Here is a 14,394-nt window from a genome sequence, read left to right as displayed (position 1 = left end):
TGGCTTTTTTCCCCCTAAAGCTGTGAGCCCACTTTCCCTTCAGGCCCTTCTGGATGCTCTCCCCCCCGCCCCAACTTTTCTATGACCTGCCATTTTGTGCCTCCCTCCGTCAAGAAGCCCTCCCTAGCCGCTTGGACTCACACCAGCCTCACCTAGCTGTGAAGTGGCATTGGCCATCTGTACCGTTCATTCTGGCAAGCACGTAACTGCCACTTGTCTTCTCTTCAGAGGAAGGGGCAGAGAACATTCCCTGAGTCTGTCTTTGCTTGTCCAGCCGGCCCGGTGCTGGGCCCATAGCACGCTTGATGGATGTGGAAGAGCCGCTCTTTAGTATGAGGGGGTGTTTCACCTCAAGGCAGTTTTACGTGACCTTTGTCTTCAGTGTCCTCAACCATCAGTGTTTCCGTGATACTTCACAGAATGTTTCCACAAGCATCATTTGTGCGAAAAGCCAGACAGGGTCTACTAGCCCATCTTGTTGGCTAAGCCTCTGTGAGGGGAAATGATTTAGTAAGATGGTGGGAAAGCCAGTACCCAAATTCGGTTCTCTGAACTCCCACCAAGTCCCACATCCTTTTCATTATGACCCTCTGTCTGTTTTGCTACTAATACTGTTCTATAATCCAGTGGACTAGAGAGAAATGAGAGCAAAGGCTGGGGCTGTTTTGCTCCCCTCAAAGTTACGGTCTCTTCTCTAGCTAGAGAAGTCATGATTTTGGTAGAAGCTCAAATAGTACTTTTGGAAAGTAACCTTGATTTCCTTTGCTGTGATTGAAATGTAGGAATCCCAGAGTCAGTAGATGATGCAGAAGGAGTTTCTCTCTTTCTTTAGGGGATCCTAGAATGGGGGCATCTGGAATTTTGACATAATACTATCATTGTGGAGGAATACGTAAAAGGTGGGTAGGTTTTTGTTTTGTTTTGTCTTCCTGCTAAAATAATACAGGCTATTCTTCACGCCAGAAAACAGGTGAAGGGGGATAAAGGTGCCGTTGGTTTCCATTCTGGCTGGTGCAAGTTTACAAAGACTGAGCTAACCTTGTCTACGGATGGTAGAAAAATTGGGCCAGAGGGGTGCTGAGCTTGGCAGGAGTTCAGAGTCCCAACCTGTGAGGCAGAAGAGCCGTTGCAGCACCTTCTGGAGTGACTGCAGGCCTTCTGGGCTCTTCTGTGTCTGCTCTTCGCCAGGCATTGTCTTCTGTCCCCCTCACAGTAGCCTCTGGGGCCTTTGTCCACCCGCCTGCCCTCTGCCCCTTTAGTTAGAGGGACTTGTCCTCCATCAGCTATAAAATGACCGGGCCTAGCCATAAATTAAGGCTTTCCTGTTGGAAGTCAGGGTGAGCTGATCAAGGACAGTTGAAAGACATTGTGTGGGAACTCACACTCACACTCCTGTTGGTCCCAGGGGCAATGGCCGAGGGAGGGGAGCTGGTCCCTCCAGCTCCAACTCACCTGGAGGCAAATCTCTGGTCAAGCCCTCTGGTAGGTGAAAGGCAGAATTAGACAGATGCTGGGAGTTCTCGACCTCAGAACCCAAAGCTTAATTTTCCCCTCAGGAAAGGTTGGATTCGTTAAAACGAATTTATAATATAAATATAAAAGAACCCCACATGGGGTGTAGAGATTACTTAAAAATAAAATGTGCAGGGGCGCCTGGGTGGCTCAGTCGTTAAGCGTCTGCCTTTGGCTCAGGGCGTGATCCCGGCATTCTGCAATCAAGCCCCACATCAGGCTCCTCTGCTATGAGTCTGCTTCTTCCTCTCCCACTCCCCCTACTTGTGTTCCTTCTCTCGCTGGCTGTCTCTGTGTCAAATAAATAAATAAAATCTTTAAAAAAAAATAAAATGTGTAAAGAAAAAACCAAAACAACAAAAGACTGGTAGAAGAAAAACAACTAGTACCCGTTTGGGTTATATTCTTTTACTTCATGTTTTTAAATTTAGCATATTTTTTTCAATGATCGTGTATTTTGTTTTAAACATTTTATTTGAGAGAGAGAACAAGCAGGGAGGGAGCAGAGGGAGAGGGAAAGGGAGAAGCAGACTCCGCGATGAGCAGGGAGCCCCATGTGGGGTCAATCCCAGGCCCCTGGGACCATGACCTGAGCTGAAGTCAGACGCTTCATCGACTGAGCCACCCAGGCTGATCATGTATATTTTTAACTTGTTTTAGTTTGAAATAGTTTCAGATTTACAGAAATATGTTTCTTTATCATTTCCTCTCCATATATATATATATTTCTTTAATATTTTTTTTCCTGATCTACTTGAGAGTAAGTTCCAAATAGGGCCCTCATTTACCCCTAAGTGCTTTAGTGTTTACTTTCTAAAATTCAAGGATGCTTTCTTAGAGAACCATAGTACAATAATTCCCACCAGGAAATTCACATCGATACACTATTTTTCTGAATGTGGAGTTTATTCATATTTTGCCACTCACATCTTTTATAGCAAAAGAAAAATCTTTTCTTCCTTTTTCTTTTCCTGGCCCAAGGTTGCATTGAACTGTAACCACTCTTATGTGTCCCGAAGCAGTTGATTATTTCTTTATAATATTTGCCCTTGACATTTTCCAAAAAGTCAGGCCATCACTTTGTAGCATGTCCCCCAGGGTGGATTTGTCTGCTGATAAGACAGTGATAAGATACAGATTGTGTATTTTTGGCAGAATATCACAGAAATAGCATTGTGTCCTTTAGAACGCCATGGCAGGTGGCAGGCCGTGTCACTCTGTCCCAGTATTGGAGCCATTACCTTTCATCACTTGGTTAGGGTGGTGTCAGCACGGTTGTCCCTGTAAAGTGTTTTTTTTCCCCTAGGTAATTAGTAAACTTCTCATCAAACTTTGACTTGGGAGTTTTAGCACTCACGATCCTTGCCTGAAACGATAATCACTATAGAGGTTGCCAATTGGTGATTTTCTAAGTCTCTCATTTTATTAGTTGGTATTCTACTCTAAGGAAGAACTTTCTTTATTCATCCAGGTGTTTATTGATTCTTGGATATATTCATATCAGTATTGACTTCTGTGCTATCCTTTTGTCCTCATGATTCTAATCTCTCACTCTGGGGTTTATTTCGGTGCTCACAGGGTCCCCAGTTTGGCTGGTGGGAACCCCTTCCAGGACCCTGTGTCCTTTTGGCACGTCGCCTGTCATTCTTCATGCCTTCTTTACTTGTTGGCACAGTAAAGTGATCCAGGCTCAGTCACTGCTTTTCCTGCCCAAGTTCTGGAGCCCGCCATTCCTCCAAGGGGCCCTAGTTCCCCTGATGGAGAATGAATGGTGTTTAGAAACTAGAATCTGGGAGCTAGGTAGGAAATATACCCCTCACCCGAACACGTCCATGTGCATTTACACCTCCCATTCCAGTGCCCACCACGTTTTCCTTCCTTTTCTCGCTCTCTCCGCATTTGTGGCTCCCTTCTTCCACACAAGAAACCCAGCTGCTGTGTATTTATTTTTAGTTTCCGAAGTAACACGTGAATATCATGAATACCAGCCATCACATTAGAAAAGGACAAAGCAAAGGGCTCTTGAGACACCCACCACCCCACTCATATTGACGACACTCCCTGGGGGTGCCTGGGTGGCTCAGTCGTTAAGCGTCTGCCTTCGGCTCAGGGCGTGATCCCAGAGTCCTGGGATGGAGCCCCGTATCATACTCCCTGCTCTGCTGGGAAGCCTGTTTCTTCCTCTCCCACTCACCCTGCTTGTGTTCCCTCTCTCGCTGACTGTCTCTCTTTCTGCCAAATAAATAAAATAAAAAATAAATTAAAGAAAAAGAAGACACTCCCTGGAGGAAGTCGCTATGGATCCTTATCTGGAGAAATATATACTCTTTATTTCATTAATGGTCTCGTAATGAGAATATAACTTTTTTAAAAATTCAGTATGTTTTGGCAGTCTTTCAGTGAGAGTACTATAGTTCCACCTACTTAAGATTTTAAGATTACTTTTTTTTTTTTAAGTTATTCATTCATTTGAGAGAAAGAAAGAGCATGTGGGGGAAGGGACAGAGGGAGAGAGAATCCCAAGCAGACTCCCCGCTGACCAGAGCCTGACTCGGGGCTCGATCCCACCATCAGGTCACAACCTGAGCCGAAATCAAGAGTCAGCCGCTTAACCACCCAGGCGTCCCTCCGCCTACTTTTTTTTTAACCACTGCCGAAGATTCCATTGTTTGGAATTGGAAACCTAAGCAGGCAGTTTGGGGTCGTCCCCAGCAGTGCTGCGGCAAACGTGCCCCTGGTCCCAGGGAGAGGCACACACAGCCCAGGAAGAGAATCACTGGACCCCAAGGTCTGGGCATTTGTTTCCCATGAGAAAACAGCTTAAAATATTCTTCTGATGACGTAAACAGCACACGCTCATTATTTGAAAACCAAGCAAATAATACATTAAAAAGCAAGTGAGAAGAAAATTAAAATCTCCCCCCTGAGATACTGTTTCTGTGACGATCCTCTCACAGATGGTTTTGTGCAAACTCAGGCATACTTTTCCGTTGTTGCACATGCGCACTTGTGTTGCCGATGCACCCTTATGTTGTGGTGTAACTTACATGCAGTGAAAGGCCCAGGCCTTCACCGTGTAATTCGGGAAATTGTCACATGAATAGCCACACCCCAGAGCAAGATACTACAGGTTGTCCCGCATGCCAGTAGCTTCCCTTGTGTCTCCCACTCATGACCCTTGCCCCAAAGGCATATTGGCCCATAGCCTTTTTTGTATCGTCTTTGTCTGGTTTTGGTATCAGGGTAATACAGGCCTCATAAAGCAAGTTGGGCAGCCTTCTGTTCTATTTTCTGAAATGATTTGTATGGAACTGGTGTCATGTCTTCCTCAGGTGTTTGGTAGACTGTATCCGTGAAGCTGTCTGCTCCTGGAGCTCACTTCTCGTGAAGGTTTTAACTAACGAATCTGAATTCTTTCAGAGGGATGTTTCTCTTGGGTGAGCTCTGGTGGTTTGTATCTATTAAAAAATTTATCCACGTTATCAAAGTTAATCAGATGTTGCACCAAGTTGGTCATAATTTCCCATGTTATATTTGTAATCTGGGCAGAATCTAACGCTTTCCGTGCTTTCATTCCCTGTATTGACGATTTATGCCGCCTTTTTTTTTTTTTTTTTTTAACTCATCAGTCTGGCTGGAGGTTGATCCTATTTGAGAGCAACATTTTGTATCAAGAGTTGTAAAAATTCAAATCTTAAGAATTTGAGGATTTTTTTTTTTTTCCAAAAGAGAAAAGCTTTCTGTTTCAAAATTCTTTTCTTACTATTTAGAGCAGATGTCAGGGTGGACCTCAGAAAAACAGACCCGCATTTTTAATTCAGGCTCCATCACTTGCCAGCCGTGTGGTCTTGGACCAACCACGTAAACCTGTTGGAGCACCGACCTTAGCGGCTAGAAGGAGATAATGGTAACTTCTGGGTCAGCTGAGCCACGAAGGGGCGCCCCAGAAGTGCCAGGCCCAGCGCCTGCTTCTGGTGGGCCCCCCATGCTGTGGGTGGCCAGCAAAGTGGGAAATTGGGAACAGGCCAGAGAGCCCTGGTGTGTTCCTCCACTCCCTTGGGGCAGGTACTTCCTCCCCTCTGTCCCCACAGCACTCTGTAAACATTGGTTTTTGCAGCACTGCTCCCATTAGACCACAGTGTCTTCTGTGTTTCCTTGACCAGACTGTGAACTTCCGCACAGCGGGAAGTGTTTTCCTCATCCTTTTTCCTTCGTGCCCATGTTTTTTAAGTGATCAAACCTATTTTAATGAATGAAGAACAGGGAATTAAGTAAATAATGGTACAACAAATCAGTGGCAGCCAAAGAAGATATCATTATAAAGGGCCCTCCAGCAACACGGAAGAACGTCTCACAAAATGGAATACAGCTGACCCTTGAACAACTCGGGTTTGAACTACGAAGGTCCACTTCTACATGGACTGTTTTCAGTAAATATACACACGGTTCTGTAAATATGTTCCCTCTTCCTTATGATTTTTTTCTTTCTTTTTTTTTTTTTTTTTAAGAGCGAGAGATATTGGGGAGGGGAACAGAGGGAGAGAGAGAATCTTAAGCAGGCTGCATGCTCAGCGCAGAGCTCAACACAGGGCTCGGTCGCATGACCCTGAGATCATGACCTGAGCTGAAATCAAGAGTTGGATGTTTAACTGACTGAGCCACCCAGGTGCCCCTTCCTTATGATTTTCTTAATGACATTTTCTTTTCTGTAGCTTGTTTTACTGTAAGATTCAGTATAGAATTCATACAACATACAAAGTGTGTTGATTATTTCTGTTATTGGTAGGGCTTCCAGTCAACAGTAGGCTTGTAGTAGTAACATTTTGGGGAAATCAAAAGTTATACATGGGTTTTTGACTATGCGGGGCATCAGTGCCCCAACCCCCATGTTGTTCAAGGGTCAACTGTATGTTTTATCTGCTTTTTGTATGCAAGTATGTATATGTGTATGTGGGATATATTTATGTATGGAAGAAATGAAGGAAAAGTTGAGAGAGAAAACAGCTGTGTGTTTTACCCTTTAACATATAGCATTTGAGCAGGGAGAGGCTAGGACAGGAGGTGGCGAGGCCCCTGTGGCTGGAGGCTGTCAGGCAGAGGCTGGAATTTCTGGGCACAAATGGTTGTTGTAGCCTGGGGCGTGGAGTCCGGAATTCCTTTTCCTCTCCGTCGTGGTTTACAGATTTCCAGGCTTCCCTCTTGGCGCCAGAGGAGCGGGGAAAGGACCATCAGGGAGCAGCATCTTGTGTCTGCAAACCAAGGTGGGTGGAAAAAGGTGCTGTGCGGACGTGGTGCTGGTGTGCCTGGGGAGCAAGGAGCCTCGCTTACCCTGAGAAGGCTCGTTACAGAAAGCCCTGCTTTGTGTGAAGCACACACTGTTCTTTTAAATCCAGAGAGTCAGTACGTCCCCCTTCCTGCCTTTTTCAGAGCTCTGTCCTGAGCCTCCCTGTTTCTCTTCCTCTTTCCTGAGTCCTTGGGCTGTGCCGTGGGATCCCCTATCACTGTGTTGTCTGCCTCTGCTTTGCATGGCTCTTGTTGATCGTGAACTAGAACTCGTGTGTGTGTGTGTGTGTGTGTGTGTGTGTGTGTGTGTGTGTGTTTCAAAGGGTTCAGTGAAAGAGACTCAGGAACCAGTATTTATTAACTCAGGTCAGAGACTTGGAGTTTGCCCCCCACCCCCACCCCAGGACTGTCACCAACCTCAGCCAGTCCAGTTTAATGAGCCTGCACTTGGTTGGTCTGTGTCGCCAGCTCCTGGGGTGACAGGCACTCTCTCCGTTGCTAACTTACCCAGCCTTCTGTTGACACAGCTTCCGCGATGGGGGCCCTGCCTCAACAGCAGCTCATTCTGTCTTCAGACGGCTTTGTTAGAAAGTTCTTCTCAGACAGTGTGTAAATCTCTGTTCTCCATTACCAGGGCTGACTTCTGCCATCAGGGCCCTCTCCCTCCTGTTTTGTGACTACCCAAAGAAGGGGTGGGCCTGTTGCCTCTGAATCTGCTTGTCTTTAGGGTAAACCTCTCCAGTTCCGGTACTGTTTCTCATGTGGCATGTTTTGGTGGCCGATCCATTCTGGGGACTCTTTCTGATTGTGTTCCAGTCTGTCTTTGGTGCTAAGTGTGGAGCCCTTCTGTAACTCCTCGTGAGACCTCAGTGTTTTGGGGAGGCCATCCTGCCATTGGCCCATCCCATTCCCATTTCTGTAAAACATGGGGGAGTGTCATCGTCCGTGCTGAGGCTTGCTGTGTGAACATGCCCTGCACGGGCAGCGTTCTGATTGCCGTTAGGGGGGTTCTCATCAGCTTGTCGCTGCTTATTCCTGCTGCTGCTCTAGGGGCAGAGCGGACTTCAGAACTGTTCTGCCCAGAACTTACGTAAACCAAGGCAAGTCCTCCAGCTTCCTGGGTTTCTCTTTTCCTCATTTGTATTCAAAATTAAATGAGGCAAAGGGGTAGTCAGGAGGATGAACTGGTGTTAGAAAAGCCCAGTTCTTTCTCCGGTGTCTCATTTACTGTGACAGTACTGCTACACACAGCACTTCTGACCCCAGATGTAGGGGTGGGGGTTCCCCACAACAGGTAATTCTGTGACACCAACTGGGTCTCCTACAGTTTACCTCAGTTCCTATACCGTCTGCCTGGAGCTGGTGTCAGAACAAGGGCTCAGTCCCATGGGACTGCTCCCCCAGTTCAGGAGCCAGTCACAAGTCCAGGTTGTCACCTGTGCTTCTGAGCAATCAGCAGTAAATGGGGGTTTCCTACAACACTTTCCTTGAGTTCAGTTAACTTGCTAGAGCAGCTCACACAACTAGGGAAATGCTTACATTTACCAGTTTATTAAAGGACACAATAAAGGATACAGATGAACAACCAGATGAAACACATAGGACGAGGTCTGGGAGAGGGCCTGAATGCAGAAGCTTCTGTCCCTATGGGGTTGGGGTGCATCACCCTACTGGCATATGGATGCGTTCACCAACCTGGATGTTCTCTGAACCCTGTACTGTTGGGATCTTTGTGGAGGCTTCCTCGGTAGGCATGATCAGGGACAGGCAGGGCTGAAAGTTCCAAGCTGCTAATTGTGGCTTGGTCTTTCTGGTGACCATTTCCCATCCAGGAGCCCACCCAGAGCCACATTAGAACAAAAGATGCTCCTAGTGCTCTTATCACTTATGAAATTACAAGTGTTTTTAGGAGCTCTGTCCCAGCAACTGGGGGCAGAGACCAATATTTATATATATATATAAATTTTTTTTCTATTACCTCACAGAACTCCTGTGAAGTATGCTGTGCCCATAATTGTCCTGTGCTAACTTTTAATAGTGTTACTAAGTATGCCCACAAAAAACCCTGGAGTATTTGCCGAGGGTATAGAGGAGCTGTGGGTCCGCCCCACTTGGAGTTCGTATCAGGTGGCTGCAGCCCCAGAGGGGGTGGTAGAAACCAGCCCACGCGGCTCTCCATGCCAGCTGCAGTTCCAGTGGTCTGCTCCTGTGAAGGCTGGTCAGCTCAATTTGTGCTGAGTGATGCTGTCTCTCCTGCTTGCTTCTTGCCAAGTCATGCTTTCACACATAGTTTTCCTGGCTTCCTCTTTTACATCATTGCATCAGACACAGTGCCAGTCATATGTCTCCAGATCACATTCACAAGCCCTGTTTTGTAGGGGGAAAGGTCATTGGCCAGGGGCACTTATTGTCTGCTGTGGAACATTGGCCTGGCATGTCCTGCCTTGGTCAAGGCCTCATGATTGTACTGACATGGTGGATGGAGGCACTGTTGTCCAGGTTCCCACCTATGACATAGTTTTAATCATGCCACATCCCTGCCTGGTTGTCCCTGGCTGCCCAGCTCCCAAAGACCCAAGACATGTAGAGGGCTCCTGGGCCCTTTGCACGCTGGTCTCAGTGTATTTCAAAAGGTTCATCTCTTGCTGAACACCCTTGTACCCACGCATACAAGTGCATCCCATCGTACCACACTCGAGTCACACCAGATTCTATCACCTCTGCTCTTCCAGGCCTTTGTATGTGCTTCCCCTGACTTCTCTTATCTTCCCTATCTGACTGGTGGACCCTAGTCATTTTTCATGACTCAGCTTAGATGTTAGTCCCTGGGTGCCCCTCTTTGACTGTTTCAGACCATCTTGTCTTCCCCTTCCTCAGAGCCCGAGTTTTCCCCAAGGTGTTATACCTGCTGCCTGTGAATGACAGCAATGAGTTGGCACCCTCCATCCCCCACCCTCATGGTGGTTCTCTGATAAAGGAGAGCATGTAAATAAGATTCAGAGTGTAACAACATTATTCCCAGAATATCTAGGATACAACCACAAATCACTCAACGTACTAAAAACTAGGAAAATCTCAACTTGCATGAAAAAAAACAATCAACGCCAACATCAAGGTGGCACCTATGTTGGAATCACACAAGATGTGAAGAAGAGCCAAACAGACATCTTAGAACTGAAGAATACCATAGTGAAAATTGAAAGCTCTGTGGATGGCTCCATAGTAGAATGGTGAAGTCAGAGGACTTAAAGATAGAATAGCAGAATTACCCAATCAATGGAGAGCAACAAAAAGAAACTAGACAGACTGAAAAAAAAAAAGTAAACTGAGGCTCAGGGACATGGGGGACCAGTCACAAAACACATTTATGTCATCATAGTCCCAGGAGAGGAGAAAGACGGTGGGCTGAAAAGGTATGTGAAGAAATGATGACTGAAAGTCCTCAAACCTACAGATTCAGGAAACCAAATGAATCCTAAAGATGATAAATCCAAAGATAGCCACACCGGATGTATCTCAGTTTGGAGGATAAACTTTCTGGGCACGTTAGCTAGAGAGGAATCTGTTCCACGTTCTCTTGATTGCTGCTCTTCAGTGGCTACCTTGGGGAGGCCCTTCCCCTGAGCATCTCCCTGTCTCTGGAGGATAAGCTATCAGGCGCAAGCAGGCTTGGCTCCCTTAAGGGTTTTCCCTCATCTTGAAACCACTAATCCTTGGCAGAGGTTTGTGAACTTGAGTAGATGTCGTTCCCACTGCAGCTGGGGGTGGATGCCATGAAGTGCCAGTGACTGTTTGCCACTGGGTGACTTGCATAACTAAGGGGCCAACTAAATTACTTGCTCAGGCTTCTCCCTCCTTGTTGCTGCTTCAGGTGACCAGCTCACCCCAGTGTCGGTGCCAGGTTGCTTGATTGGTCTTGTTTACTGATCAGAAATTGTGTGCAGGGGGCGCCTGGGTGGCTTAGTCGGTTAAGCGTCTGTCTTCCACTCAGGTCGTGATCTCAGGGTCCTGGGGTCAAGTCCCGCATCAGGCTCCCTGCTCAGCAGAGAGCCTACTTCTCCCTCTCCCTGTGCTGCTCCCCCTGCTTGTGCTCTGTCAAATAAAATCTTAAAAAAAAAGAGAGAGAGAGAGAAATTGCATTAAGTAAATGCAAAGCCACAAGTACTCCCTAGAGGATAATTTTATCTTGCAGTGTTGTAAACCATCAGATGGAGAACCTTCTGCCTTCTTTGACTTTTTAGAATCGCTGGGATGGGTTGCCCTTGGCCTGTGGCATCAGCTGTTGAAATTCAGGAGGAATGGTTTCTCTCTTATATGTCTATCTATCTGTGTCCTTTCCTGTATGTATATTCTCTTTTATGATAAAAATGAAAGCTCTACGTACAAACCTAATTTGCAATACAAGGTTAGATACGATCTGGTCTGTTTGGGATTAGCAGGATATCATTGGCTGGTCTTTCGATCTGCCCTTTTTCCTGTGACCAATTTTCCAGATGAGAACATGAAAGCCTGCTCCCTGGAAGGGGTTCACCTGGAGTCCCAGCCAGCTGGTGGCAGGGCCTTCTCTAGTTAAGAAATTGCTCTGTTTAAACATGTACTTTTCATTTTTGGTTTTGTTTTGGTTCTGCGCTGACAAATATTGCGTTTGGCCCCCAAGAGCTCTGCACTGTTCAGCGTTCTTCCTTTGCACTGAATGTGGAAAGAAGAAACGACCTACAGATTAAAGACCCTTCCAGGGCAGAAAGAGTGCACAGCGCTCCTGAAGTCTCCTTGGAGTGTCTCCCACAGACTCTTGCAGTCACCCTGCCACATTTGATGTGGAGGACACTCTGGTCAGGCAGGACGTCCAGAATGTTCTCATCAGAATATTTCAGACAGCAGAAGAGAGAGATTTTATACCAGACCGGGCAGAGGGGTCTCAGGACAGACTCCCAACGCAGTGGAAGTCCCATCTATCAAATTCCGTGTGAAGTTCATACCAGCTTGCGTTGCTTCACAGTTTTAACATTGGATCGTGCTGCCTTCCTTTGGGTGACTTGTGTCTTTGCCAACCTGGGTTTTCAGTGGTTGTTTGGACCTAACTACTTCGTAAATGGAGCTGTTAGGTATTCCTGTGGGCCTGCGGACACCATGGTAATTTTGCTGAGATACCAGGGGCTATATGAACGAAGAAAGTTCGGCACCATCTGTCCTCATGGATTACTACATGGGCACATTACCAGCCCCAGATTTCTCTTCAGTCTGCTTGTTTTGTGTTATCGGTTCATGCCAATTTTACATTCCGTGTGTGATAATATATTCGTTGACTCCTTCCATGGGGAGTTGTCGAGCATTAGATCAGGTGTGCCAAGCTCCGTGCCAGGAAAGTAGGACCCATGGGAGTGACAGTGGGGCTGAGGTCATCAGACCCCAGGTCTGAAGCAGGAAGCAACGAGAGGAAAAGCAGCTCAGGCATATGTAAAGGCACTGGGGCAGGGGTGCAGCGGCTCAGGCTGGGGAGATGGGTGGGCGTCCGTGTGAGCTTCAGTATGAAAACAGTGGCTCGGTACGAAAATCGTGGTTTAACAGCTCGTTCATGGCTTCAGCCCCAGGCACGCTTCTCCTGTCCTAGTATGGGAAGGGTAGGGGTAAGGATTTTCCTTGACTCCCTTCTTGCCAGTCCTCCCTTTCCACCATGTGCCAGACACAGAGGTACCTATGATACTGTTCTTCGTTCAGGAGCTCATAGCATCACGGGGGAGAGACCTGTGTCTGATAAGTCATCCTACTTAGATACTGAACACAGCCCTCCCCTGGGAAGCTGGGGCCCCTTTCTAGTTTTTACTCGGGTGAGCTGCTTACCTCCTGGGAGCCCTCCATTCCCCATGCTAGAAGGAGGCCTCAGATAAAATGATTGCCGGGTCCTTTCCGTTGCTCCTCTTTGGCTCTTGTCTGAAGTTTTATGCCTCGCAGTCAAAGCTGCTGGGGACATTCTCAGTGCCTGTGAGACCCCTGAGTGCTGGCACTGTCCCCCGTTCTCATGGGGCCTCAGGGCCGGAGCCCCACCCTGGCTTGCTGCAGGGAGTCTGGGTGCCTGGGCGTTTCCACGAGGTGCGAGAATGTGGGGTCCTTACTCTGAGCTTGAGGAGAGTGGCCTGGATGCTGAAGGAAGCAGGAAGTGCGGGTTCCAGAGACAGAGCCAGACTGAAGGAGAGTGAACATAGTCTCACAGACTGTGGTAATGACATACCTGTGTTGTGCTTTGCGGTTTGTAAAACCACTCGGTAATGCGTGTGCCAGGCATTGCCAAGCCACCCCCTCTAGAATCACGTGTTCATTTATTCAACAAGTTGACAGGCGTTCATGATCTGTCAGGCTATGAACAAGGTGGAGTCCCTGCTCTTGTGGGCTGATCCTGCAGTCAGGGAGATGGCCAGTGGAATGAATGTATGACATAATGCCAGGTAGTGATCCGTGCTGTGAGTGGGCTCGGGGAGGGAGAAGGACCGGAAACTATACTGAGGAAGAGTCTCTCTGAGGTGGTAACATGTGAGCAGAGACCTGAATGAAGTGGGGGAGAGAACCCTACAGATAACTAGAGGAACAGAGTCCAGGCCACAGCATTAACATGTGCAAAGGCCCTGGGGCAGGAGCAGACCTGGAGGCTTGAGGGGTAGCAGGGAGGCCAATGTACTGGTGAGGAGTGAGGAAAGGTGAGGGGGCAGACCCTATGGAGCCTAGAGGCCAGCTAAGGCCTTTAGAGTTTGTGCTAAGTAGGACATGAAGCCATCTGAAGCCATCTGGCTTCCTCTGGCTACCCTGTGGAGCTGACCTCTTAGGGGTCTGTGGCAGTGGCCTGGGTGGCTGGAACCAAATGTGGGATGAGTGGGGCTGTGTGACTCCCCTGCCTTCCAACACACCGTCCCTGCAGGGACCCCCCGAAGAACCAGTTTTCTCAGGTGGTGCAGGCAGCTCGCGTATGTATCAGGAAACGGTCATTGATCATTTTGCTTCATGGCCACGAGTCTCCCCTCAGTAAAGAAGGGGGCTGGGTGACCTGAGCCGGGGGAAGAAAGGTAGTGGGCCAGGGAGCTGACGCTGGCTGACCGCTCCTATGTGAGGGATGCCAGCAGGGGGCTTTCCTGTGTCGCCTGGGCTCTGAGGGTCTGCGTGGCATGACTCAGTTGGACGGGTCCTCTCCCTCCATGGTTCTGTGAAAGCTTGACACGCAGAAGGCTTGTGGGTGTGCCAGACGACACTGGCAGGGTTGGCTAGGAAGATATGCCAGATGAACACTGAATAAATATTCAACGTGCGGAGTTCATCCTTAAATATACACAGTTCTCTGTGTGGGCGCTAGAGTTAAATTTGTCCTGTGCCTCCTGTAGCATGAGATAGCAAAGAGGATGTGTTGAGATTATCACAGAGAGTCAGCCATTAGAAAAGCACCTTGGGTGAATGAGAAAGCAGAGAGCCAAGCTCGAGGGTCTGCTCCGAGTAGGCCGATGCCCCACAGGCCCTAGGAGGGCAGCGTTGGTGCCCGGGGCCCTCGGATGCGAGGGCAGCTGTGGGGGGCCGGCCCTGGTGTCTCCCAGAGGCAGGGACGGTGAACGGAAGTCA

At 48.0% G+C, this 14,394-nt stretch overlaps 1 protein-coding gene across 4 annotated transcripts in view; it reads left to right on the top strand.

The window, feature by feature from the left end:
* POR (cytochrome p450 oxidoreductase) overlaps positions 1-14,394 on the top strand; it is a 58,475-nt gene that overhangs the window by 15,622 nt on the left and 28,459 nt on the right. The window contains exon 1 of one of the 4 annotated variants that reach the window (XM_045786230.2): positions 772-899. The exons of 2 other annotated variants lie outside the window; for them this stretch is intronic. The gene's annotated coding sequence lies outside the window, so the exon portion shown is untranslated. Of the gene's footprint in view, positions 1-771; positions 900-6,748; positions 6,774-14,394 lie in introns of those variants that run through there. One more of the 4 variants, XM_045786232.2, reaches the window with a different exon arrangement.

The sequence above is a fragment of the Ursus americanus genome, chromosome 2 (assembly GCF_024610735.1).
Source record: "Ursus americanus isolate L20-20 chromosome 2, mUrsAme1.1.p, whole genome shotgun sequence".
Lineage (NCBI taxonomy): Eukaryota > Metazoa > Chordata > Mammalia > Carnivora > Ursidae > Ursus > Ursus americanus.
Note: the sequence above shows the minus strand (reverse complement) of the source record. Positions and strands in the feature narration are given on the sequence as shown.